General features: G+C 37.7%; 1 protein-coding gene across 3 annotated transcripts in view; it reads right to left on the bottom strand.

Moving 5' to 3' along the window:
* PCDH9 (protocadherin 9) overlaps positions 1 to 26,225 on the bottom strand; it is a 694,049-nt gene that overhangs the window by 485,065 nt on the left and 182,759 nt on the right. The window lies entirely within an intron of this gene.

Genomic DNA, 26,225 nt, shown 5'->3' with positions numbered 1-26,225 from the left:
ATCCTGCTTTTCGGTACTTTCAATAGTTAAAGTCACTGAAAGCAGTTGTGTTCAGGCATATTCAAAAGCAAAAGAAAATGTATGTTGGAACTAAAATGTTTCTTTGCAGGCTATGCTGGAAGCTGAAGTGGTTTTGTACATTAATAGGCAAAGAAAATAGATTTTTATGGTAAAAGGTAGGTGTCTTGGTGCAAAACCGCAATTTTAAAAATGTCTTCCCAGATGCTGTCAGACCCTGGAAGTGTCCACATTACATAGCTGTGGCAGAACCTTCATTTTAGAGATCATTAGTTATTCCCAGATCTTACTCCAATATTTGATTATTTAGGACTTACTTGCTAGGTTTTGGGACAACATACTAGAACTTTGCTTTTCTCTTACTCATTGTGGTAACAATATGCACTGAGACTGACATACAATGCACTTTTACATCAAGTCTTGTGAAGACAAACTCGAGATTCAAGGATAATACTGCTGTTCTGAAAGGTACAACATCGCTGTTGATAGTGCTGTTAGATGTTTATTTTCTTCACCAGGCTTTAGAGATTGAATCACTCACTGGATGAAACAGCACATGAGTTTCATTGTAAGGAGAGCTATAAAAATAGTCTAAGCTAGAATTTGAACGCAAGGCATTAAAAATGTATATGTTGTTCTATATAATGCAAATACACATTAATCTTAGCGAGTACTGCCCTTTTATGTGTAAAAACCAAAGTGATCAATGGGATACAAATGGAAAACTGTTTTTGATTTTGGAAAAGGAAAAAAAAGAAAGTAAGATTTGTCCTCATTCTGATGCAAGAATAAAGCTCTCTATTTAAGAAAAAAAACCCAAAACCACAAACCACATAATACAAGTAGGAATCATTATTATACTTAAAAAGACTATATTTCTCCTTTCTGTTTCACAACAGTAAAAAAGGACTAATTCTTACTTTTAATATTCTCATTTGACTAAATTAGAGGATTATCTGAAAAAGCCAGATAAGATACAGCTAGTTCAATTTGTTCAATAGAAACATGCTTAAAAAAAATCTTTCTCTCATAAATCTTAATAGTGAAATATGTGAGGAAGAGAAAACGTAAGAATCTTTTACTTTGCAGATGTGAAATTAATTACAGAGATAAGTGAGTTACCAAGGGTTACTCAAAATCATTAAAGAAGTTAGAGACTGAACACTAGATCTCAGCCCAGTGCGTTATCAGCACATCGTTTTTACAAGTTGCACAACGTCAGATCTATTACACTAACACTATTAAAAATACATATATTTACAGCCTCCTCTAAATACACAACCTGTTCTATTGGGAAACAAACAAACAAATAAACAACCCACAAGTAAATATAATCAGAAAGAAATTTTTTTTTTTTTTTTTTTTATAAAACCTGAACACATAATCTTTCTTCTCTTCAGAAATTTGTATGCTATCAACACAATTTTGACCACAGAACCATGCATGGGCATTCTTACAAATGAAGTACTACTCAAGAAATCCTACTTGCTTATTCAAAATACTGGATGTAAGCTCTCACAGAGCTTACGGGATGCATTTTAGACACACGGATAGAATCCAGGGGATTAAACACAAAACTTACACTGGCATTGGTGATACAGCAAGGAAGTACTATACTGGACAAAAGTGTACCAATTCATACAGGATGAGGCCCGTAAAGGATGGCAAGGCCTCTTTGTCGTCCAAATATATGGGAGCTTGAGGCATATTTAACTCTATATCCCATTAGCAAGATGCAGCTCTTTAACTGATCCTCATCACTGGACGCACTTCCCCTTGGTTGTCCATGACAGACCTTTTGCTTCCAGCACTACTGTGCTTTTGATCTCAGTTTCATAATGGATAACAAAAGATCATGCTAAAATAAGCAAACAAGGTCACTGATGACTTTCATTTGAACCTTTCTATGTGTATACATTGCCTAAGCCCACCAGCTTGTATAGCGGCAGGATTTGCTTCCAGATGGATCATGGGCGAGAGTATCAGTTGCACTCTGGGTTCCCTGTCGATTGGGATCAAATCCATAGGTCAAGGAAAAGAAATCCTGGCTGTTCAGAGGCATCTGAGGGGGAGTTTGCTGTTCCCGAGGGAACTACGTACAGCAGGCTATAGCAAGCAAAGCCTGGTAAAGTATTATGGTTCAACTACAGTTATGTTCTCTTTTCAAGTGAAAACACAATAAAAACAAACCCCAAATCTGAAGATAAAAGTGTCTCACACAGCTAACATTGGACCTGCATTCAGAAATAGTTCTACCCTGCAGTTCTGCAGCTTTTATATTTGCATGATCTCTTGCCATGGGACAGCAGATGCTTGTGCAGGAACTCCTGGATAGGTTTCTTCCTTTGAATAGAGGTTCTGCACCCATTTTCAATTACAGGAATTCAGTGTATGATAAGAGGAAAATTGTTAAGAAATTATAGTATGTCTGCTTAGTAACAGCTACTCTAAAACATGAAGAGAAAGCTGTAAATTTGAACTTAAATCTTCCACGTGGAAGCATGCTGCTTTATCACTGAATCACTAGTTTCCCTTTTAATGAATTCACTTCTGAGACTCAGCATAAAGATACACATATCGCATGCACTGTTCTCCCTTTATTAAGCAAAAAAGGTCTTGCTTCAGCCTTAATTGTATTTTCCTCAAACACCAGGAAGAAATAATTCAAACCAAAGCAAATCTAAATGTTCTTTAACCCCATGATGTGGTTTAACCCAGCAGGCAGCTAAAACAACCACACAGCCATTCGCTCACTCCCCGCACAGTGGGATGGGGGACAGAATCAGGAAAAAAAAAAGGTAAAACTTGTGGGTTGAGATAAAGACAGTTTAATATGACAGAAAAGGAAGGTGGAAGGAATAGTAATAATAATAGAATATAGAAAACAAGTGATGCACAATGCAATTGCTCACCACCTGCCAACCAATACCCTGCCAGTTCTCAAGCAGTGGCCACTGTGCCCCGCTCCTTCCCCCGCCCCCAGCCAACTACCCCCAGGGATTTTTTTTGTCCAGCATGATGTCATATGGTATGGAATATCCCTTTGGCCAGTTGGGGTCACCTGTCCCGGCTGTGTTCCCTCCCAGCTTCTTGTGCACCCCCAGCCTCCTCGCTGGCAGGGCATTATGAGAAGCTGAGAAGTCCTTGAATTAGTGTAAGCACTGCTCAGCAGCAACTAAAACATCAGTGTGTTATCAATATTATTCTCATTTTAAAACCAAAATACAGCATTATACCAGCTACTAGGAAGAAAATTAACTCTATCCCAGTTGAAGATGGGACACCCCAAAATTGAGAGTTTAAAATCCAGACAAAACATTTTAGTGTTGATTGATGATCTGCTGCAACTGCAACCACAAACTGCCTTCACAAAGACATAGGAAAAAAAAATCCAAATTAGTATACAGCAGTTAAAACACACCTGAAGAATACGAAGCTAAATTACAATAAAGCACTAGGAAAAAGAACTATTTATTTATCCACTTCGGGCCTTTTTAAATAAAACTTGTTCTTATTATGGAAAGAAATACTTTCTAACATAAACTCATGTAGTACTTTCATTGGTACAACAGTACGGGTAAAGCATTGCAAATTAGTAGAAAAAAATTTTCTTCCTGAGAGAAACACAATAGGATACAGCTTTACATCTTAAGAATGAGTACATCTTCGTTCTGAGGGAGAATGAAGCTGAAGAGAAAAAAAACAAACCAAACCAAAGCCAAAAAAAAAAAAAAATCCCAAAAACCTTGCACAGCTCTTGGTGCATTTTGAGGTGCAAATCCCCAGGAGACATATTACCACTGTGGTGTAAACTATACCACAGTTGCTACCGCTCACATTTTTATATAATAGTGTATCCATTACATCAGTCCATTAAGGACGGCCCCATCTAGCAGATGCTGAGTAAGCACTTCAGCAAATAGCTCCCACGTGCTGCTCATGGCTACATCGCTCGCAAAAGCAAAGTTGGCTCACTTCAAGCTAATTGAGAATGTCTACTTAAGCTCCAGTATCGCCATGGAGGTGGCCCGCCACCATACACGGTTGCTAGACAAGCACTAAGTGGACAGGCAGATCTGGGGTCTGACCCAGTTAGCAGAGAAAAGGCTCTGAAGAGGACAGAGGGACAGTCACACAAGTAGCTCCAGATACCTAACACTGATGTCCGATTTCCCTGATAATCCCGGAAAGCCACAAGTTTTGCGGTCAATATTTTCCTCCACTACCTGCGTGGAGGCTGCTCACAAATTAAGAATGTAGGCTGGAAACACCTACACTGATTTTCCACAAATATTTGAAGCATCCCGTCTCCTCCCACTCCCGCCTTCGCTCATGAACACAGCTGAAAGGAACAGGAGGGGAGGACTACGGTCCTCTCACCAAAAGGGTAAATGATGGATTCGTCAAGTTAGGTAGCACAATCTCACCTGACCATGAGTGGCTGGTTTTATCAGTTCATACATGACTAAACAGCTATAAGATGATTTTACTTTGCTTATTTGAAGGAATATGTGCTTTAAAGACCCTGCCAGGCTACCCAGCACTGTAAAAATGAATTGAGTTTCACTGAAGCCAATGGACATCCCACTTTCTTAGCAGAAACTTCGGTTTCTACCACCTTCCTGGAACATTTTCATCCTGAGATGCCAAAGTGTGGAGAACCCAGTCTCACCACTGACTCAGCTGGGGACAAGAGACAGTGCCAGTACACATCCTGTAACAGATGGCTTCTGATTGCTTAAAAAAAATAAACAAGTAGGCACTTCTATAGCTGTTTATCTTCTTTTCTCTCTCAGGCCTCGTAGATGTAAATGCAGAAGAAGAAAGTGGCAAGATGTCATCCCTGTTTCAACACCACACAGAGGGAAAGCAGAAAATACAACTTTTTGGTATAGTCATCAGTTTGAATGAAAAGCTGCCCATTATTTATGAGACGTGTGAGAAACAATCCATTGTACTGAACAACGATAGTCAATCCTAGATATAAATTCTCCGCTGGTCGATAACCACTATACTCATTCCCTTAGCCATGAAAATGACCTGACAGAGCCATAAATTCACACATTGTCCATTTTTCACAGACAAGCTCCCCCCACAGACAGTCTGTAGTGCACCAGCCATGACATCAGTGTAAACATTTACTCATTTATTATTTCATGCTGACTGCTTTTCAGCTTCCTGACAAAGGACAGGCAAGTAACAATGGTCATATAACCCGGGACAGGTTCAAGACCCAAGCGCAGGCTGAATATAGGTTTCAGAGATGGCACGCTGTACTAGCACTTCCAATCCCAGCAGTACACTGGAACTCACTAAATATGGATTTTCTTTTAACACAAAAGCTTCCATAAATCCATAAGATTTCAATTTACGCACGCATAAAACAAATTCTCTACCTACAAGTTTCTTTTGGAGAACCAAACAGAAAACTCAGTCTAAACTTACTAAAAATCTTAATAATGCCTGGCATTGACCCAAAATCTTTCCAAAGAGCCTGACTGATAATTAGTGCATTTTCAATGATTTGCCCCTTTTGGGGCCAGTGTTCTAATGGGTTTTAGTGCTAGCAAATCGGTGCTAGGATTTGTTCTGTGCATTAACGTGCACAGAGTGTTAAGCTACTTATTTGTAATGATACTGTTCCTGTAGGAAAGCCTGCCTTGATTGTTAATGATACTTGAGGCTCTTAATCTTAAAACGGAGGGGGAGAGAAACTGCAGGGTGTGGCAGAGTCTGCTACACAGCTTGTCATTTACTGAAAATAAAAACCTCACTTAATTCCATTGATAGCACTCAGAATATTGTAATAGGCATTTAATTTCCTAAACAAATTGCGTTTTAAGAAGCTGGAGCAATCTCTGAAATTACACTGTTTTCATTGTTTATATTTGTTGTTGTTTTTTAAGCTAGGACCTATTCAAAAGTGATTTATTCAAAAAGAATAATTTGAAGAAACTTGCTCTTCTCTTCCACTACTCTCACATCAATTTCTTTTTTAAATTAGCAGCAGAAATAAAAAAAGAACAGTAATATCTTATTCATCTTCCAGATTAAACCTTAAAGACTGCTGTATGATCAGTATTACTGCACTGCTGCCTAATAGTATATACTGTTGATACATTAATTGGTTTATTGACTATTTTAAAGTTTTACAACTTTTCATTCAGCCCAATGTGCCCTTGTCGTGAACTCACCCAAAGAATTACCAGGTTCAATAACCTAAATTATATTCATTAATCCATAATAGATACATGTAATAAAAAAGAAAAAGAACACAACCATTACCTTCACACAGGTAGTCCTACTGACTTCAGTAAGACTGATTTTACGTAGCAAAAAACTGCCCAGACAATCAATGCTTCAAATATCCAAAATAAAATCTGTATATGCACAATGTCAGACTTCTGAGCATCACAAACTATAACAAAAGGAAACTGGAAGAGCAAGGCCAGTAATGCTTATTCACATGTAGCTATGGTCAAAAATGTTATGACATCCAGAAAAAAAAAAAAAAATCTAGGCTGACTGGTAAAGTATAATAAAATAATGTCATGCCAGATTGCCCTGATGCTATCAACCTTTTAAAAATTTCATTCCAATCTTCCCAAAATATTTTGAAAATTGTAAATTGCAAGAAAAAAAAAAAAAGTTCTGTCTTACCTATCCAGTTTGGAATTCAAATAGAAAGTCAATTGGACAAATTCTCCATAAAACATAAATTTCAAGTTTGTACACAATTCTGTTACAGAGTTGAAATTGTAAGAAAGGCTCTGGATCCCTTGTAAGCATCAAGCGATTTAACATAGATATATGCACACTCTAAGAGACGTCTGTGTGACCTGAGCTTCGCTCTTCCTTGGGAAGCACTATCGTTACCTTCTAGAGACTAAATGTCAGTTAATACACAAAGTATTATGTCACAAGAGAAGTAATTTGATGTTTGTAAATAGACACATGTATTTATAGACATACATATATAAAAGGGAGTACTGTTGACTAAACAAAAACACAAAGTAGTAGGAAAGCCTCTAAGCATAACAAACAGATGTGAACTCAGCTGATGGTGCAAAAGATAAAAAGGCAGGATTCAGTATTGAAATAAGACACTGAAAAGAGGTCAAGCGACTTAGTGAATCAGCTGCTGACCTCATATCAAACTCAGTCTTAATCATAGCAAATGAAAATTGCTGTTTGTAGATGGCTGGAAAAGGCTTTGAGACACAAACCCATTCTGGACTTAATATACTACACACAAAAAACTGGAGAACAAGTTATCATCCCCTACACAACTCCCTGAATTGTCTAGCTGCAAATTATATAAAATCATCCTGCATTTTCATTCCCATTAATTGCCAGTCTATATCTAAATGAAGATATAATTACTTTTGTAAAAAAATACATAAAATCCACTCTTAATTTAGTGCTTTAGAAATCATGTAAATACCTAAGGTAAATAACCCTGCTGCTTCAAATACCTCTCAAAGAGTAGCCTGCCCTTATGAACTGACTGGAGTGTACAGGGAGGTAGAAAGAGTTTGGTATTTTCTGTTCCATTTCAACCTTAAAAAGGTCAGTTCCAGTGAGAGAATAACTCTGAGAAAATTTCCCTAAATCCAGCATTTATGGAAAGAGAGAAAGACATCCACGTGCATGCTGACTCTACAGAGCTATTCTTAGAATATTCATCTACCTGTACACTGCAATATATTGGGGTTTCTTTTGGACCTCACCTGTAGCTGTCATTACCCTGAATATTTACTTACTGAGTGGCTATACAGTCACTGTTCCCAAAGTACATTAGATATATAAGTTACTTCAAAACTGTTGCATGTATGCTGTCAAAATACCTGAATGCCACATGCTGAAAACACTTTCCAAGTTATCGTGTGTTATTGTGATTTCCAGACATGGTTGGTTGCTCCCAATTAACTCAAGCACTGTACGTAACACCAAACTGGCTGACATAGGATTTGGATTTTTGAGGATAAATGCCAAGATAACACCCCGACACCATCCCAACCCACAATCCTAAAATCTCAGGTGCAAATCCATTTATGAAAGAAAAAAATCCAGTGGTCAGTTCTGTGGGGGAAACATGCAATCCCCTGAAACACTGGCACCGGCAGTAAGTCTGGCCCCATCCTCCACCTACATCTACAACAAACCCATTTGATGGTAAGGAACAAAGAAAGCCACCAGATGTGGTGGCTGGTGTCTTGGTAACTAACTATCAGAGTCAGTTATCCATACTGCTTGTAATCAGGCTAAAAGTTCCTGAGGCTTCACCATCTGGAAATTTTGCATAGCATCTCTAACAAGGTTTTTTTTGTTGTTTTTTTGGGTTGTTGTTTTTTTTTTTTTTTTTTTTTTTTACTATGACTAGACCTCAGTCAGCAACAGTTTGGAAGTAAGCCTGCCCATTCCTTTTCCTTCAGGTGAGCTCTAAAAGCAATGTAAAATAAGACTTTATTTTCTTTTTCTTTTTTTTTTCCTCTAGAGTGAGCTATATTAGAAAATAAGTTGGAAAAAAAGACATTAATATGGAAAAAAACTCAGAATGCAACAGAAATAAGAAAAGACTGTAAACAAATCTCTCTCCTGCCTGCTGTGTCTTTTCCTCATACTTTCCTCTCAGATCAGCTCTTTCAATAGCTTGCCATATTGCCAAAAAGTCTGTAGAAGTGACTGCCCCTTAGGGAAGAAAACAAACAGAAAATGAGCAGAGCAACCTTTCCCTCCATCCCTCCTACATCTTGGCTGCGCCTCTGTTCCAGCTCTGCCCACCACACTCCAGGTCTCTGTTGCGTGGAAAGTCCCATCCTTCATCTTCACTTTCCTCTTCCCTCTCTCCTCCTACACAATGTCCAGCTGCTCCCAGCACAGGGTTAAACACTTTCTCTTTGCAGATACTCCACTTGAGCCAAAGTGCAGAGGCCAGATCAATGCAAAAGAGTCTTTTTCTCCAATACCCATTTTCTATCTTGTTAAAGGAACATACTATGGTGAATTGCAACAAATAAGCAAAACAGAAATATTTATTATAATGACTTTTTCATGGAAATTTAGTCTGTCTAAGGACTCTTCCAGATTTTTATTTTTCTTTACAGTGCTTTTTACATCACTATTTCCTATAGTGACTCAATCATATTCCTATAGTGACTTCATCATACAACTTGTTCTAAATCTCCTACTAAACATGGTATTAAATTCACAGATCTACAAGATTACATTCTATTAAGTTGTGGAGTCAATGAATTTCTTCTTTTTTTTTCTGCATGTGACAGTGTTCTGTCTCAAACTCTTGATTTAGCAGTTACTGCTATGAACTCCCTCATAACTGGAATTCCTTGGCCTGGTATTAAAAAATACATAAAAAACTAAACAAAAAAATTCTTCCTCCCCCCCAAAAAAACCCCGAACTTACCAGTTAAATATGAAGATATTTTAACCTGTTTACCATAGTTATACTGTCTTTAATGTCAATATACTTTAGCTCCAAACTTCAAACAGCTGATAACTATTCCTCTGCAGACCAAATGTCTTCCTAGAAGGAGTAAATGTACGTTTCCAGCAAAACACCTCACAGAGATCTTTTATTATTGTTGTTGTTTCAAAACAATTTAGTTGAATAAATAAAACAGCTCTCATTCACAATATGCTGTATTTGATCAGGAAAATAAGAACACGGGGTTTTGGAAAGACAAGAAGCTTGATAAGTTTCATTAGTCTCTCATAACAGTCAATTTCTGTATACATTGCCTTGCAAAGATTTGATGGTACCTTAACTGAATTTGATAAACATCAGAAAAAGAGACCCAAGAGGCTCTCAAAGCTAGCCAGGAAAAAAAATTACATCTAGAAATATCATAAAACATTTCTCAGGAAAATGTTCATTTTCATTCTTCTCTGAAGATAGGGAAACTTTGATAATTTCAAATAAAACAGATTGAGCTTAGGGAATGAACACCAAATGCTTATCCATGCTATCTTCTCTATCAGTTATCAGGAACTGCATTTTGGAAGATTAAAAAAGCCCTCCTTTCTCTCCTCCTCTCACATCTCAGACATGCACACACACGACATCATCACATATGCACTCCTCTAGTATCTGTTTGAAGCAAGTAAAAATCTCTAGCTAAAACCAGCCACACACAATTTCAAATGTTTTTGGAACTGAAGTTACACTTCATTACTAACCAAAAATTTTCCAAGTTTATTCAGAACTTCTGCATAAAAAGCTGATGTTCACCTAAAGTGTAATCCTAATCTGTAAATGACAGTCATAAACAGCATAGAACACTTTTGCATTTTCAGCATGCCACGGGATTCACCATCAAATTTTCTGAATTTACAAGTCAATAGACAGTCTTTCAATCTATCTGGTCCTTGCAGACTCAGCATGCTACTTGTAAGCCAAGCTGTTGTCCTTCTGGCTTCGTATATTGCTGCCAGCACTAAAGATTTGGCAGACAAAATTCTTTTCTCAGTAGACACAGCACAGCAGACTGGGGTGTGCTGGACATTCCCAGATTAACAGATACTTCAGATGGTAACTTAAGTGCAGCTCTGTGCTGCAGCACAATGCAGCATCAAGTCAGTTTACTGGCTGTAGTGCATCCGTATTGTGTTCCTCAATGCTACCAGTTCTAGCTACATAGGCGGTGTATATAGGTCCAGTGGCCTTTACAAAAATTTGCTCTGAAAAGAGAACATTATCATCATCCTGAAAGATGAATGAACTAGAAGACCATCCACTTCGTTCTTCCACAACTCCCCCAGCTTTACAGGGGGAAAGGGAAAAAGAAAAGTAAAGAAAAACAATAACACCACCCAACCAAAAAACACCCCCAAACTACAACAGCAAAGAAGAAAAAACCCCACAAACAAACCCCCCCCCCTTTTAATATATAATTTTCTTTCTTCAAATGAAAGACACAAAAGTGATCATAAAAGAAACCGGAGGGCAGCATGTAATAAAAGTTCCATTCAATCTGTTTTTCAGAGTAAAGCTGTGCTTAAAATATCATTCTCCCTCAACTAACCACTTCCTTTCTAAGAAAAAAATTGAATGGGATGATAAGATGTCATTGCTTGCAACAGTAAAAAGGAACTGAACACAGAAACTCCAGAAGGTTGTCTTCAGCCTTAAGTTCCCCACATGCTGTAAATATGCGTGTTGTCTTTTCTCTATATTCTGTTCTAAACCTGCCCCACGAACCAACTGTCATCCCTGATGCCTGCAGCTCCGTTACCAGGAGAAAACACCAACATTATCACTAAGGATTTGCTACTGGATCAATTCTGTAGGTGTTGTAAATCAGCACAGCTTCAGTTACTTCAGCTAAGTGATGATGATTTATAACGCCCTGAGGATCTGGCCCTCTGTCCTTATTACTTCATTAATCTGCATATTCCTGCAATGTACACCCATCTTTTTTCTAAATTACTTTTACTTCAACCCACCTGTTATCAGTCTGATGTGGATTTATACAGAGTTCATACCATACTTTCTTACTTATTTTCGAAGAAGCATTGCCCTGAATCTGTCCATGGTCCATAAATGATCTATATGGCTGACTGAATCAAGCCTGAGCTGGTAGCTGTTAGCAGGTATGAATTCAATTTCCCAAGACCAATCCATTAGTATCTAAACACTATTAATAGAGTGGAGAGGGAGAAGCACATTTTTTCTATCCCAGGGAATAAGAGGCTGGCCACTTCTGGTAGGAAGGTATTTGATCAGGTCTGTCAGAGCCAGAAGACCATGGTGAATGCCTTCTCATAATAATGAGTAGCTCATTCCCAGGAGAAGAGAAAGTTGGTGTCGGGAAGCATGTTTTATCATATTCCTTCAAGACATCACTGAAGCTAAGAGCCCAGCAGGATTCAAAGGAGGTTTAGATACTTATATGGATAACAAGACCATCAACTGGTACACTGGACAGTATATATTCTTTTTTGTAAGAAAATAAACTCTCATTTTTCAGTACATAACCCTGCTACTAGAAATGAGGGATAGAAACAGGCTCAGTGGAAATGTTGCTACATTTCCATTTTGGAGCTTTCCATCGTTCCCTTAATTTCCCTCTGATGCTGTCTACTGTTAAAAAAGGACCCTGAGGGAGTAGCACTCTGATCCTCCATGGCATGGCCTGAAAATCAAGGAACCCAGTCAGAGAAAAAAAACCTAACTAACAATGGCTACATTGTATTTGCAAATTTATTTCTGAAAAAGCAAGTGTTGTCTTGATCCCAAGTTTAAAGTGAGGCACCAATAACCTACATCAAATTTATTATGTGGACATTTAAACACCTCTAGAGTCTTCTGAAAGTAGCACTAACATGGAAGAAATAATTTAGATGGAGTTAGAAGAACTATTTCTTCTGCCTAAAAGCTGATGTTTTTCTAAAAGCAAATGTCCTCAAAGCATTCTCTGCAGAAATATGCAATGGTTATCTTTAACAAGTCAGCATTTTTCAAATGTTACAATACTGTAGATCTGAAATGGTATTTTTCATAAACTTAAAATAGAATGAACTGAGACATCACATACCATACTTCATTAACAAGCCCAGGCTTTTAAATAGCATGTCCGACCATCGGAGGTATTTAAGGAGGGACACAAGATTCCATACCCTAAATGAATGAATATTAACATCAACTTGGAGAAGGTTATGATTATATCAGGCTGAGAGCACTAAAGGAAAGAAAAAATATACTTTAAATAGGGTAAAGAAGCAGTAGGAGCAAAGATTTCCTGCACAGGTCTAAATGTTGGGCAGAGTGCAAGGAATGGGATTTGTCACTCCCAGAATCACTGAAATAACCAGCTCCAAGAGAAGGAGAGCTAAAGGTGACCATACTCTAATTGAGCTAATGTTAACTGTACATATGAGTTACATACCTAGGGAACAGGAATCAAGTGAGTGTACAATTTACATAAAACTCACACCTTGCTAATTTCATTGCAGTTCTAAAAGGTAAGGAAACACATCTTTTTAGCCATTCCCTCTTCAAAATTTATTTTTGGCTACAAAAGGATATCTTACTCATCAAGTAAAATTCTCTTCAATAATAAGGAATATTGTAATAAATGCCTGCCTGTCATCTGTAGGATCAGGATAAATTTTAAAGGGCCACTAATTTGTGCAAACATTTGCACATATCATTCTGCATCACTGCAGTGCAACTGCTAACGTCATGAACTGAAGTAAAAAAATAAATACTAAACAAATTACTATGCTCTCCCATTTACCTACATGGGGCCATCAGTAAGATACTACTTTTAATAATTTTTTTCCTACAGTTTCTGGGAGAGAGAATAGTTCTGATTTTCCCCTAAATATTTCCAACTCGATAGGCTTGCTGTTGCTATTCTTTCTGTGCACTTCTTGTACATCAAGGAGAAATCTCGTTATCATTTCTATTCTGAATGCTTATCTTCAGTCAAGCCACCCACCATTGCTCCTTCCATCCTTTAGAAAATAGCATTTCATGGGATTTAGTGACTGTTCTGTAGACACTCATGCACCCAGTTTGAATCTCCCACTGTGTTTCAGCAATAACTTCACTGAAATTGTATGGGTCTTCAGAGAATAAATATTAAGTGGATTTCAGTCACAGCAATATCAAGACATTTGTTAGACTAAATGAGAATGCACGAGGCAAATGAATGGGTGAGCCACTTAAAATTTCAACCTAAGATTTCCATGCTGCAATCCCTCTTCCTATTTCCTTTCTTCTCTCCTCCTATTTCAAAATCTTAACTAGCTTGTTTGTTACATCTTCAGTCTTAACAAAAGAAAAAAAATATTGCTACCTGATTCCCTTCTAGCTACAATAATCCCATTTTCCTACTACATTTCCTATCTCCTCAGCCCCAGGCTTCTTATCTGAAGTCACTACATAGTCCATGAGTAAACTATCACTGCTCATCACCTGCTGTGAATCACAAAGTCACTGCAGAAACTAATTAGGGACCTATAGCTGGCAGGAAGCAGTAACTGCAGCTTCTTGCCCCAAAATAAGAACCTACACAGAATATACCCTGCTAATGAGCTGCTATGCAATAAGCACGATTTGCATTCACTGGTCAGTGCCCATTGCGTCTCAGTGATGACCGTTACCATTGGGAGAAAAAGGTCACTGCCAGCCACTGACTGGCAGCTGCTGTGTGCAGAAATGGGTCAGCGATGACCTCTTACCACAGGATAAGCAGTCATTGTGTGTCCACATTTCAAAAATGGCTAATACTGCAGTAACGGCAGGTGGCACTGATGGCTTACGGCATGGCAAATCCAGTTTGCAGCACCTGATCAGCTGACAGTAGTGAAATACCTACTTTTGTCAGGATAGACATTGCCATTGAGAGTTAATATTAATCAGCTACTGCAAAAACCATAAACAGGCTAGTATCAGTTAATGATAAGTAGTACCTGTTCTGAATACATGGAGCCCCCACTAATCAAGGCTAAATAAAGACTTTTTATAGCAATGGAGGTTTATCAGCCCTTCACCTCATTCCATCATCTTATGATACCCCCATGCCCGAGTTTTTCTCTTACATTTTGCTCCAATATCCTCCCACCCTATTTCTACTTTTTAGTAGTGCAACATAATTTCCCATAATCTTTCTATCTGCAATAACCACAACAGCTGCATTTCCCCAGCCCTCCTCTTCTTTTCTCCACCTACATAAGGGTACCCATCTCTCTAAAAGTTGTTCAGCAGATAAACTGGAGCCTCAGCCACAGCTAACTGCTGCCCAGGCAATGATTACTTGCTACCTCGCTGTCTTTTCCTTGCCTGCAAGCTGGAGAGTTGGTAGCCTTGGTTTATGGCAAGAACAAGGAAGGTCAAAGAAATGCCTTGATGTGTCACATGAAGTATTGGTTGCCAGGGGTTGGTTTAGATAAGTAGTCTTTCCTAAGGTTGATTTCTTCAGAATCTAGATAATGATAGATGTGGTTGTTGTGGGGCTTTTTTCCCCCCTTGCTTTTCAGTTTATATCACAGATTTTTGGCAAGGTCCTGTCTAAGCAGACTTACTTTAAAAAAAGAACTGGTAAAAAAAGATCTTAAGTCAGATCCTAAAGTTCTGGAAAAATGAATGCCCCAATTTCCTCCTGTCTTGCATCTCACGTAATATGCTCTTGTGCAGCATTTTTAATCCAAACATCTTACTGAGGTCATCAGCTTGATTCATATTTTACAGATGTAGAAAATGGATAATGAAGTGAATGGATGCTCAGTAAGACGGTTTCAGAGCCAGGAATGAATAACAGTGCTTTGAGTCCCTTTCCCGTGTACTGTGTGTGCAATAATAAAGAGCTGTGGAGGTGGCTGTGAAGCGACAGAATCACCCCAGTTCAAGTGATTATACAGAAAAGTTTGAAAAGAAATGGAAAATCAGGCCCTGGATGAGACATGAAGCAAGCAGATAAACCAAATGTACCTTCGTCCTTTATTAACTTTCTTAATGAGGTTATCTCTGACTATCAGGAACTCTAACGAGACCAACAACCATCTATTTTAAATGCCAAGCAAATGCCTGTTAAGCAACAGACTCCCTCTTCATAGGGCTGATGCTCTCAAATCCTAATAGTAACTGACAAGACTTCCCCATCTGGACTTTTTTTTTTTTTTTTTTACTTTGCATTTTGAGTATGTGACAAAGCGCTGTGCAAGGGATTGCCTTTACAAGCAGAGCTGTATGTTTTTTAAAACGGCTGAGCAGCATTGTAATAACATATGTGGAAAGATCAAAATGCAATTTCTTTTTATTATTCCTATTATTGCATTCCCCTACACAATGGCAACCTCTTCAGAGACATTGTCTGCAACATAATATTGATGTAATGCGCCACTTCATATGCCTGCCACGTCCTCAGATTAAAGATTTAAATTAATATGACAAGTGAAACACTAAGAAATTCAACAAATCACCAGATAGTCACACAGGGTACATTTTATAGTAAAAATAAACCCAAAACAAACAAAAAACCACCACCCCAGCAGCCACAGCTTAGGCGTAGACTAGATTTAATTTGCTTGATTGATCTTGAGATCTTTGAGTGCAAATTCATTATTCTCTTATTAACTATTATCATTATTGGAATTTATAAGGAACCTATAAACCTATTAAACTGGTCTTAAATGTTGCAATCTATTTATTGAACACACCAGCAATGAAAAATTAATTATTAAACAACCACCACAGGAAAACATCAGTGGCCTTGTCACCTCAGAGCTAGATTGATAGCATGTTACCTTCTGGAGAGTGGGGCCCTGCAACACTCAAATACAAACCTTGGAAGGGTAATGCCGAGTATGTCACAGCATAAGTCACATTTTTAATTTAATGTTTTATTAAATGTTAGATAGAATAAATTTATCCAGGCCTCACAGACTCTGTCTTAATAAATGAATTGGCAGTCTTTCAGATGTAAAAAATGGTCACAGCTTCTCAAGGGCATCAGAAACCCTGAAGCATAAGACACCAGTAAATACAAAGAGCAAAGGCAGCATGGACAGTAATATATTTGCAAGCACTGCGGGTGAGCCAACACTTTCAAAATGCTGAGGCTAACAAAACAAGGGCAGTGAACTCCCAAAATGGGAAAAGCACCTGCAGTAAGAAGCTGTGCTTGAGTGCTGTTGCACGAACGTGTCCACTACTGAAAAAAAATGGAAAGGGTATGGGTTTATCACCCTCCTGCTACTATATTTCAGGATATGTTTGTACATTTAAAATTTCATGAGCAGTATTAATAATTTATTTTTCTCCTGTCCTTTAATTTTCTAAGGCTAGACTTTGAAAAGAAGAGGCAGGGAGATGATATATTCTCTCCCTCCTCTGCAGTTATCTACAGCACCTTCACTTGCGTTTCCCTGCAGAACTGCTGTCATTAGTAATATATAATTTGGCTAGGAAAAATGGTTACAAGTTCCTTAGTCAAAACCAATATGCCCCTGCCCTGGCACATCCCTCCAGAGACATCCTAAGATTTCCGCAAGCAGCTCCATTTCGAAAACATTTGGCTTACATAAGGCAGGACAGCTCAACACTACCACTCAAGCAACGAAAGGCTTTCACAGCATAATCGAGGTGTACTATATATTTCCACAGACACTAAACTAAATGATTGTAAATGACTGCTAAAACTGCCAGAAAAGTCCCCTTCCCCCCACTGTTGAATAATAATAATAAAAAAAAAAACCCTTAGCCTGCTTTTTTTCCACAACTCTAAAACACTGGTGTTCAATAGCTCTCCATCTCACGTTGCCGCACGTTATGCTGTTAGCCAGAGTGAGAACAACAGGTTCTCATAAGCAACGTGCCAAATCACAGCGAGCAGTGAGTTACTCCAGAAACGTCTTCTCCTGCAGTCTGTGCTGCTTCAATTCATGCAGCTGGCATCCTCCTGCCGAATGCACAAGAGCATCTGAACGAGAAGGTGAAAAGGAAGAGGACCTTGAAACTTCCTTCGAGCCTAGCATTTTTCCAGAATGTCAGGAAGTAAATTCCCAGCATGTAAACAATATAAAGGAAAGTGAATAACAAAACGAAGCCCACAATTGCGCCAAAGTCCTAAATACACGATATTGTCGATCTAACTACATGACACTTGCAACCCCACTTACGAGTCCTACAGCTGATGTGAGAGGAAATTAGAAGGACTTTATTCATCAAAAATGAAAGGTGACTTCACATAGACATAGGGTCGCATGGAAACATAAGCAGTGAGATGAACTTGCTACCAGTAAAAGTGACAAAAAAACCAAAGTTGAGCTACACTATATTTAATCCTATCTGTCTTTAGCTGACCCAAGGAAACATATTATAACCTCAGATGAGTAGTCACAGTTTATAACAGAAACTGCATATTTATATGGAAATTTTATTTTTGTATTCAAAATGTGAAGGAAAAGGTGTGAAACAAAAATATTCTTTTTTCTCCTTTAGTCTGTGAAGATAATAACTTTGATATTAGTGGGCTTTTCTGAAGGGCAAAGAACTGTATCCAAGCATGGAAGGTGGTCCAGAGATTTTTAAATTATGATGCAGTATATATTTTGTATAATGAATACACATTCAACAAATAAATGAGATTAATAATATCTTGAAGTTTAGTTTTGTATTGGTTTTGGCTGGGATAAAGTTAATTTTCTTCATAATAGTTCGTATAGTGATGTTTTGGATTTGTGACTAAAACAGTGGTGATAATACAACCTTGTTTTAATTATTGCTGAGCAGTGCTCACACAGCATCAAGGCCTTTTCTGCTCCTCATGCCACCCCATCAGTGAATAGGCTGGGGGGTGTGCAAGAATTTGGGAGGAGACACAGCTGGGACAGCTGACCCCAACTGACCAAAGGGATATTCCCTACCATATGACGTGCTTTCTTTGGTGGTGGGAAGGAAAAAGTTAAAATAAGTTGTTTCAACAGAAATTCTTTTAGCCACAGTTTCAGCTACTAAGGGAAACCAGTTGCTGTAGTATTTTCTAAGAAACTACTGCATTTTGACTGCATTTTTGAGGTACACTGCTTTGTAACTCAAGCATATAAAAATGTTAACACTTCTAAGCTAGAGTAAGTGTGTACATAAGCAAGCAAGTAAATATGTTTAGTACGGATGTTATAAGAGAGCAGAAAATCAAGCACAACATAAGTAGCTCAAAATGTTCCAGCTGCATCTAAACATACCCTCTCGGAATATGACTCCATCTTCTTCCTAGTCCATGTGCCCTGATTTCCCTTACAGAATTATCAGGACACTGAGAAGAGGATGTGGCAGATGCCCTTTTGCTGTCAAAATACAAAATTTGCATCCTGTTGGGACCGTGCTCCTTGACTTGGACATTTGCAGGGCTGTTATGTCCAGCACTACAGATATATTCGTAGTGTCTGGCTCCTGCTCCAGAGTGAAGAGAAATCTGATAGTGGTCAAATGAAAGGGCTTATCTCTTTACTCCAGAACAAAGAATATAGTGACTGATAGCAGCAGTTTTTACCCAAGGATACACTCTCAGTCCAATGTATCTGAATGCTCTCTCCATTACAATGACAGAAACATACGGGAAGTTAGGCAGGGGAAGGACTACAAAGTGATAGTTACAATAATAACTAAATCTTAATCTTTTTCTAGTGCTCTAACATTTAGCATTTTTTTCTAGAACTGTAAAAATCTCAATATTCAGTAGTTATAAAACTCACATTGCTAGATATGTGACACTGCAACATGTGTTAGTTCACTTTCTCTCTATTAAGAGGCAAAGTTTATGAGCCTGTCTAAAGAAAACTATAGCCATCAGATATCAAATACAGTCTGTGCCTTTCCTGTAGCCAAGATCATATGTTCTTGTTGAACAAGATAAATGGCCATATAAATTTATTTCAATATTTTCAGGCAGAAGATAATTTGCCAAAATCATTTTTTTTGCCTGTTACCAAGTAAAAGAATGCAAGCTGAAATTTGCACTTTTCTGCTAGTAAACAGGTACCCAGCTGAAGCCTTCTGTCCAGTAAGATAAAACAGACTTATAATAACTGGCATAAGATGTTCAATTTCATCTGCAATATAATATATGCAGTACCATTATGTCTACAACAGCTGGCCCAGGCCAAATCTAAACCCAAACCTAAAATATGATGCAATTTCAAAAATCCACATACTGTCAAGAATGTATTGCTCTACTCCAATATAGTGTATGTCTGTAAAAGTAGTCACTAGATACAGATTGATATCAGACTACCTGCACCATCAGTACTTACAAATGAGAAACCTAGTATCTACAACCTGTGACTTGCATATAAGCTTTACCAACACTAAGAATATGAACTTTCAAAACTTTATCAGCTGAGCCAATTTACAGTGAGTCAGCAAAGTGAAAGTCCATCAGAGAGAACAGCAAGTGAAATAATGGCTCTCCCAATTTTAACAGAAGAATTTGTGCTTGCTTCCCATTTCTTCCCAAACCAGAATACTTGTTTTATAAGGTACACAGTAATGACAGTAGCTAGCAGAAAATTTCTCAGAGATATATGGATTTTAATAGATGATTACCTGCCAAATATTTTTATCCTACACAACAGAAGATAACAGATGGATAGGTAGATAGGTAAATGGATAGACCCAAAGCATTAGTATGTGCGTGTATACACGTTCAGGCATGACTAGAAAGCTCCTTGGCAAACCCATTAAATGCCAGAAAGACTTCTAAATGGATGTTAAATACAAATTAAAAAAATCAAAAGTCTGTGACATGTAGGATGTCTGTCCTTCAGTAACCTTTGGTTTTGAGGATGAAAAATTGAGATTTGCCATCCACTTGTACAGTGACTAATGAGCTAATAAATTTACAGACAGATGAATGCAGAATTCTTGATTTCTCTTTAAAAAGGTGCCTACAGCCCAAATGAATTATTTTAATCAAAAATAGAAGAGGCATAAATATTATGAAAGGACTACGTTTTCAAGAGATCTACCCAACCTTTATGAACATAAATGACACTGTTTACTGTAGTACTGATACTTGTGAGTATAAATACTTGCTTTTTTAGTAAAGGCAAATGATTTTAAACAAATTAATTCCCAGAAGTTGGGTGTATTATAAATGCTTTCACGCATGGAAATCATGGGGATTATAGATTACAGTCCGTATTATAGCAAGAAAGAATTATTATCCTTGGTGACTCTGGGCAGGTAATTTTATTCTTCTTTCTCCCCGTTGCCCTCCTATTCTTCGCCTATGAATCCTATTCTTCTTGTAAGCTCTTTGAAGCAGGAATTATTTATACATGTACTTTAGTCCTGCAGTATTGTCTGGGGACTCCAGGAACAATTGTAATACAGATACAGTAAATGTACGTACGGATATTCACAGTTGAAGTTGTCATACCTACACTATTGTTATGGTTACCTATGAAGATGCTACTCAGTTTGGAGTATGTGCCATACCAAGCAAACTGATCTCTCTGTTGTCAAAAAACTCATTTCTAACACTTTCCGAAGTTCATGACTTCCTTGTCTCTAAATTGGAGAGACATGGCTTTGATGGATGGACCACACAGTGGATAAGGAATTGGCTGGCTGGTCGCACTCAAAGAGTTGTGGTCAATGGTTTGATGTCCACATGGAGACCAGTGATGAGTGGTGTTCCTCAGGGGTCGGTATTGGGACCGGTGCTGTTTAACATCTTTGTTGGCGGCATGGACAGTGGGATCAAATGCACTGTCAGCAAGTTTGCTGGCAATGTGTGCTTGCAGCCCAGAAAGCCAACCGTATCGTGGGCTGCATCAAAAACAGCGTGACCAGCAGGTCGAGGGAGGTGATTCTGCCACATGTCCTGGAGTACTCTGTACATTTCTGGGGTACCCAGTACAAGAAGGACATGGACCTGTTGGAACAAGTCCAGAGGAGGGCCACGAAGATAATCAGAGGGCTGGAGCACCTCTCCTATGAGGACAGGCTGAGAGAGTTAGGTGTGTTCAGCCTGGAGAAGAGAAGGCTCCCAAGAGACCTTATAGCAGCCTTCCAGTACCTGAAGGCGACTTACAAGAAATCTTGAGAGGGACTTTTACAAGGGCATATAGTGATAGGACAAGGGGTAGTGGCTTTAAACTGAAAGAGGATAGATTTAGATCAGATGTAAGGAAGAAATTCTTCACTAAGTGAAGAGTGGTGAGGCACTGGAACAGGTTGCCCAGAGAAGCTGTGGATGCCCCCTCCCTGGAAGTGTTCAAGGCCAGGTTGGATGAGGCTTTGGCCAATGTGGTCTAGTGGAGGGTAGCCCTGCCCATGGCATGGGGGTTGGAACTAGATGATCTTTGAGGTCCCTTCCAACCCAGGACATGCTATGATTCACTATAGAATTACTTCATTTATAGTCCTTATCATTCCATTCCTCCCTTTCTCCCTTCACTTGTCTCCTTTCTGTCCCTCTGCAACATATTGCTACTGTAGGAGGTATTCACACTGTCTAACTTTAGTCAACTAATTTAGGGCTCTGAATCACCCTCTAGGAGTGCCTACCTCATAGAATATGACTATATATGGAATAGACATTTTTAAACTTAGGTGTTCTAATATGTACTTTCTTCAAATACCCAAAGTAGTTTGGCCTAGGTGGTGTTAATATTCCACTATATAAAACACTGCCTGTCAACAGTAAGCCAATTTATGAAATGTTCGGGTTGCAGATATTTTTTCACAAGCTTAGCACCTTACTTTCATTTTCTCTCACCTAGATTTAGCACAGTAAGAACACTATCTGTAGGAAAGCATAAAAGAAAAAAAAAAAAGAAAAGAAAAAGATTAAATGCATATGGTATTTACCCATGGAATTTGCTAAAACATTAGTAGAATTTAAAAAGCACATGGCTGCTCAATAAATTGCAGCATTCAGCGAAGGAGGCTGCAGCTGTGAGTAAGACAGTACATCAGTCCCATGCCTAACCACATCTTGACCTTTCTTCTGAGACTGTCAACAAAGGTGCCAATTAGAGCAATGATTAGAGCAACACATTTTGTATTGTGCTAAACACAACTGTTACAAAGGGGACAAACATCATACATTTTGCTTAACACTGGATTCCTGATTGGCTTAACACAGATCTTCCACTGATAACTACTTTGGTAAGTCTCAAGATGAGAAGCAGGTATGTGCACCATTCACATACTTTTCTTTCAATTTCTCCGGACACAGAAAAGCTTATACAGTAAATGTGTGAATGATTTCCTGGTACATCGTGGATTTGGTGTAGTTTATCATCTCACACAAACTAGGTGATCTAAGAATTTACTAAGTTCCTTTTATGTCAGGATTTAATGTTAAAATTTTTAGTTTCCACACATCACAACTAATTATGTCAGCCATAAGTTATGCATCCTAATTCAACGTATTGAGAGCTGTAAGCCAGGTATTCAAGATCAGCTTCTGAAAGCCTCCCCTTCAACCAAACCATAAGAGAAGGCTTGATCAACATATGAATCAACTACCAATTTATTTACTTAAAGAACATTAAATGTGATAAGGTGACGAGAGACAGAAGATGATTTTTTTTTTCTGTCTCAGTTGCAAAATGAATGCATGTAATTTAGACAAAACATATAGAGGCAAGATGAAAAGAATGTGTAGTTGATTATGGACTGTCCACAGCATAAAATAAAGCAGTGTGCTGTGTACTAATGGTAGAGAAGAGACTATGGGATTATATTTAAACTTTAAGCTTTATCTTGAGTTCCATTATTAGAAGACATGTTGGTGATCTCATAGACAATATAATATAAAGACCACAAATCTATTTTAAGTGTACAGGAAAATGTTTAGCTGACATACAAAAAATGATTTTGAAAGAAATAAGGCATTTCTGTCCATGGTTCTTTAAATGTACAAAAAAAATGTATATCTAGCAAATACTATTAACTCCTGTTTATCAAAAGTTTAATTAACATGAGTGGAATTAGTTTTACTCAACACAACATTGTTTTTCCTTCCTAATCAGATCTGCCTTCCACCACAGTAATTACTAGGAATTGACCACCTAGGGAAAACCATAAGGATATGGAAAGATGCAAAAGCTGTCCTAGCAGGTTTTAAGTACAAGAATTATTTTAAATTGAATCTGTATAAAGGCATACAGACTGACAATCATGATAGGGCTACTTACTTGGATTTACCAATTCCTGGGAGGTGGGAAGAATTTATATAACATACCCTATTTTAAACCTCACATTTCTCAGTTAATGTTATGGACAAACTTCAAGCATTTGGCTAAAATTTACAAGGCAGTTCAGAGATGTTTGCATGCAAACTAACTACTGCTTCATTAAAATTCTTCTTTTACAGTTAGGCAGAGTATTAAAATGTTTCTTTACCAGTTGTCTCCTTTATAAATTAAGTACTGTGGAGCTTTTTTTTTTCTTTTGGTGTGAAAAAATATACTGTACAATAGCAAGCTATGATGTGACTGACACTATTATCAACACTTCTAGCTGTACTCTAAATCTTTAAATTAAATAAGTCTGGGACAAAAATTTACAGTATCTTGAATATACACATAACTTTGAAATTATAAAAAGAAGTTAATTGAATATATGTTTATCACTTTGCTATTTTGGTTTTCCCTCTCCTGCAGCTCTAACTTACTATTGCATGAGGGGCACTGTGTTGTACCCGCTCAATGGAATATGAAATGGAACCTAAAAGTTAAAGGCCAATGTGACTTCACTGTTCAAAATCAGTGAGATCTGAAATTAAACAAAAAATAGATGAAAAATGAAAAACAAATTAGAGAGGGAAGCTATGACAGTTACCACTGCTATTAAATGACAAGGCAGTTAACTTCTATTAAGTTACACATTAAAGCAGGTAGATTTAGATCAGATATAAGGAAGAAATTCTTCACTAAGTGAAGAGTGGCGAGGCACTGGAACAGGCTGCCCAGAGAAGCTGTGGATGCCCCATCCCTGGAAGTGTTCAAGGCCAGGTTGGATGGGGCTTTGGGCAACGTGGTCTAGTGGAGGGTGTCCCTGCCCATGGCAGGGGGGTTGGAACTAGATGATCTTTGAGGTCCCTTCCAACCCAAACCGTTCTATGATTCTATGAAAGATTCACCTTTAAAATAAAGATATTATTCATAACGCAGCATCCTTTTTACAAAACTACAAAGATAAATGCAACATTTAAATCTTCAGACTAGAATAGCTTGAATTTTCAAGATGCTTTTGTGTGATATGCTTTTACAATGAATGGTCAGTAAGAGCTTGGAAATATATCGCAAAAATTTGCAATATTCTATTTAATTTTGATAGGAAAAGATTATATATTTCCACTGATTCAGCCCTGGGTTCCATATCAATTAAGAATATTCAAAGGAAGCACTCTGATAGCTATGTTTCCAAAAGGCAATCCACTCGGGATGGACAACATTCCCACCTGCTGTTTACATATTGCTAACAATTCACTAATATATTTAAAATAATACTCAATATGGATGAACAGGATATGCACATCTTGTGCATAGGCAAGACCTAAGTATCTTTTGAAATCTGTGTTTGTTAGTTCAAAGTCATAGAAGTTTCTTTTAGTAAGATTCAGCTAGGAGAGTATTTTCTTCTCTAACAGATAAATGGCATGGTATTTTGTACGTTACCTGTCAAATACTTGATTTGATAGATTCTCCATTCCTCAAAGTGGAATCAGTATGGAGAAAAATATTTGAAGTTAATGTAATAATTAATGTTTCTGTCCATCTAGCTTTAGTATTTTCAGCTGTTTCCTTCTGGGAACCATATATAATTCTGCTCTGAGAGTTTTGACTGGATGGTTTGAGGATCACAGTTTGTCTTACATAGACAAGTATAATTAAAAGTGTCAGGAAAAAATCAATGTCTTTGAAAAATAGAGTGCCATCACAAAACAAAAAGTGAAATCACAAGTGATTTGAGAGTGTTCATAGAAAACAGCTTTTCAACTATATCTTTGTCACATTTAGATGAAATCTGAGTTCCATTGAAGTAAAAAAAAAATTCCTATTGATTTTTACTGATACAGTTTTTACCTTTAAGTGAATTTATAGGAACTGAATAGAACAATTGCATATGTTTATGTATCTATGATTGTTTATATGTGGAAAATTCCCAGTAAGGGCAGCAACAATACATTGTCCCAGTTCTTGATTAAGTGTAGGATAGCTAAGTACACAGAAACTTTTCTATACTTATGAATCTCAGGGGACAAAAAAGGAAAAAAAAAAAAAAGCAGCTAAAATTCAGAAAGGTTACCTTTTGTACCTCATCATTCTATTAGTTTGCTTAGCCTAAAGAAAAAAAAATCATAATGATTTTAGGGTTTATATGAACTTGAAATGCAGAGGTACTAAAACCATGACCCAAGTCTGCTCCCAATAGTTACGGAAACTCCCATGACCTGAAGCTGATGATCTGCTTTTCACAGATTTCAGGATATGAAACAGGACCTTGCAAACAAACAGGTACGTTTTAGCCAATATAATCCTTCACAGCTCATTCACACTCTTTTGCTACACTTACTATCTTTTGCATTAAAATTGCAACCACTGATACCATTCCCCAAGAAGAAGTCATTACCAGGGACTAACAGGATGGAGAGAGAGAAGACATTAAAACATTTCATTTGAAGAATGCAGCCTCTCTCATGGGTTCCGATGTCCTACTAAAGTCT

Source organism: Grus americana, chromosome 1, assembly GCF_028858705.1.
Source record: "Grus americana isolate bGruAme1 chromosome 1, bGruAme1.mat, whole genome shotgun sequence".
Lineage (NCBI taxonomy): Eukaryota > Metazoa > Chordata > Aves > Gruiformes > Gruidae > Grus > Grus americana.
Note: the sequence above shows the minus strand (reverse complement) of the source record. Positions and strands in the feature narration are given on the sequence as shown.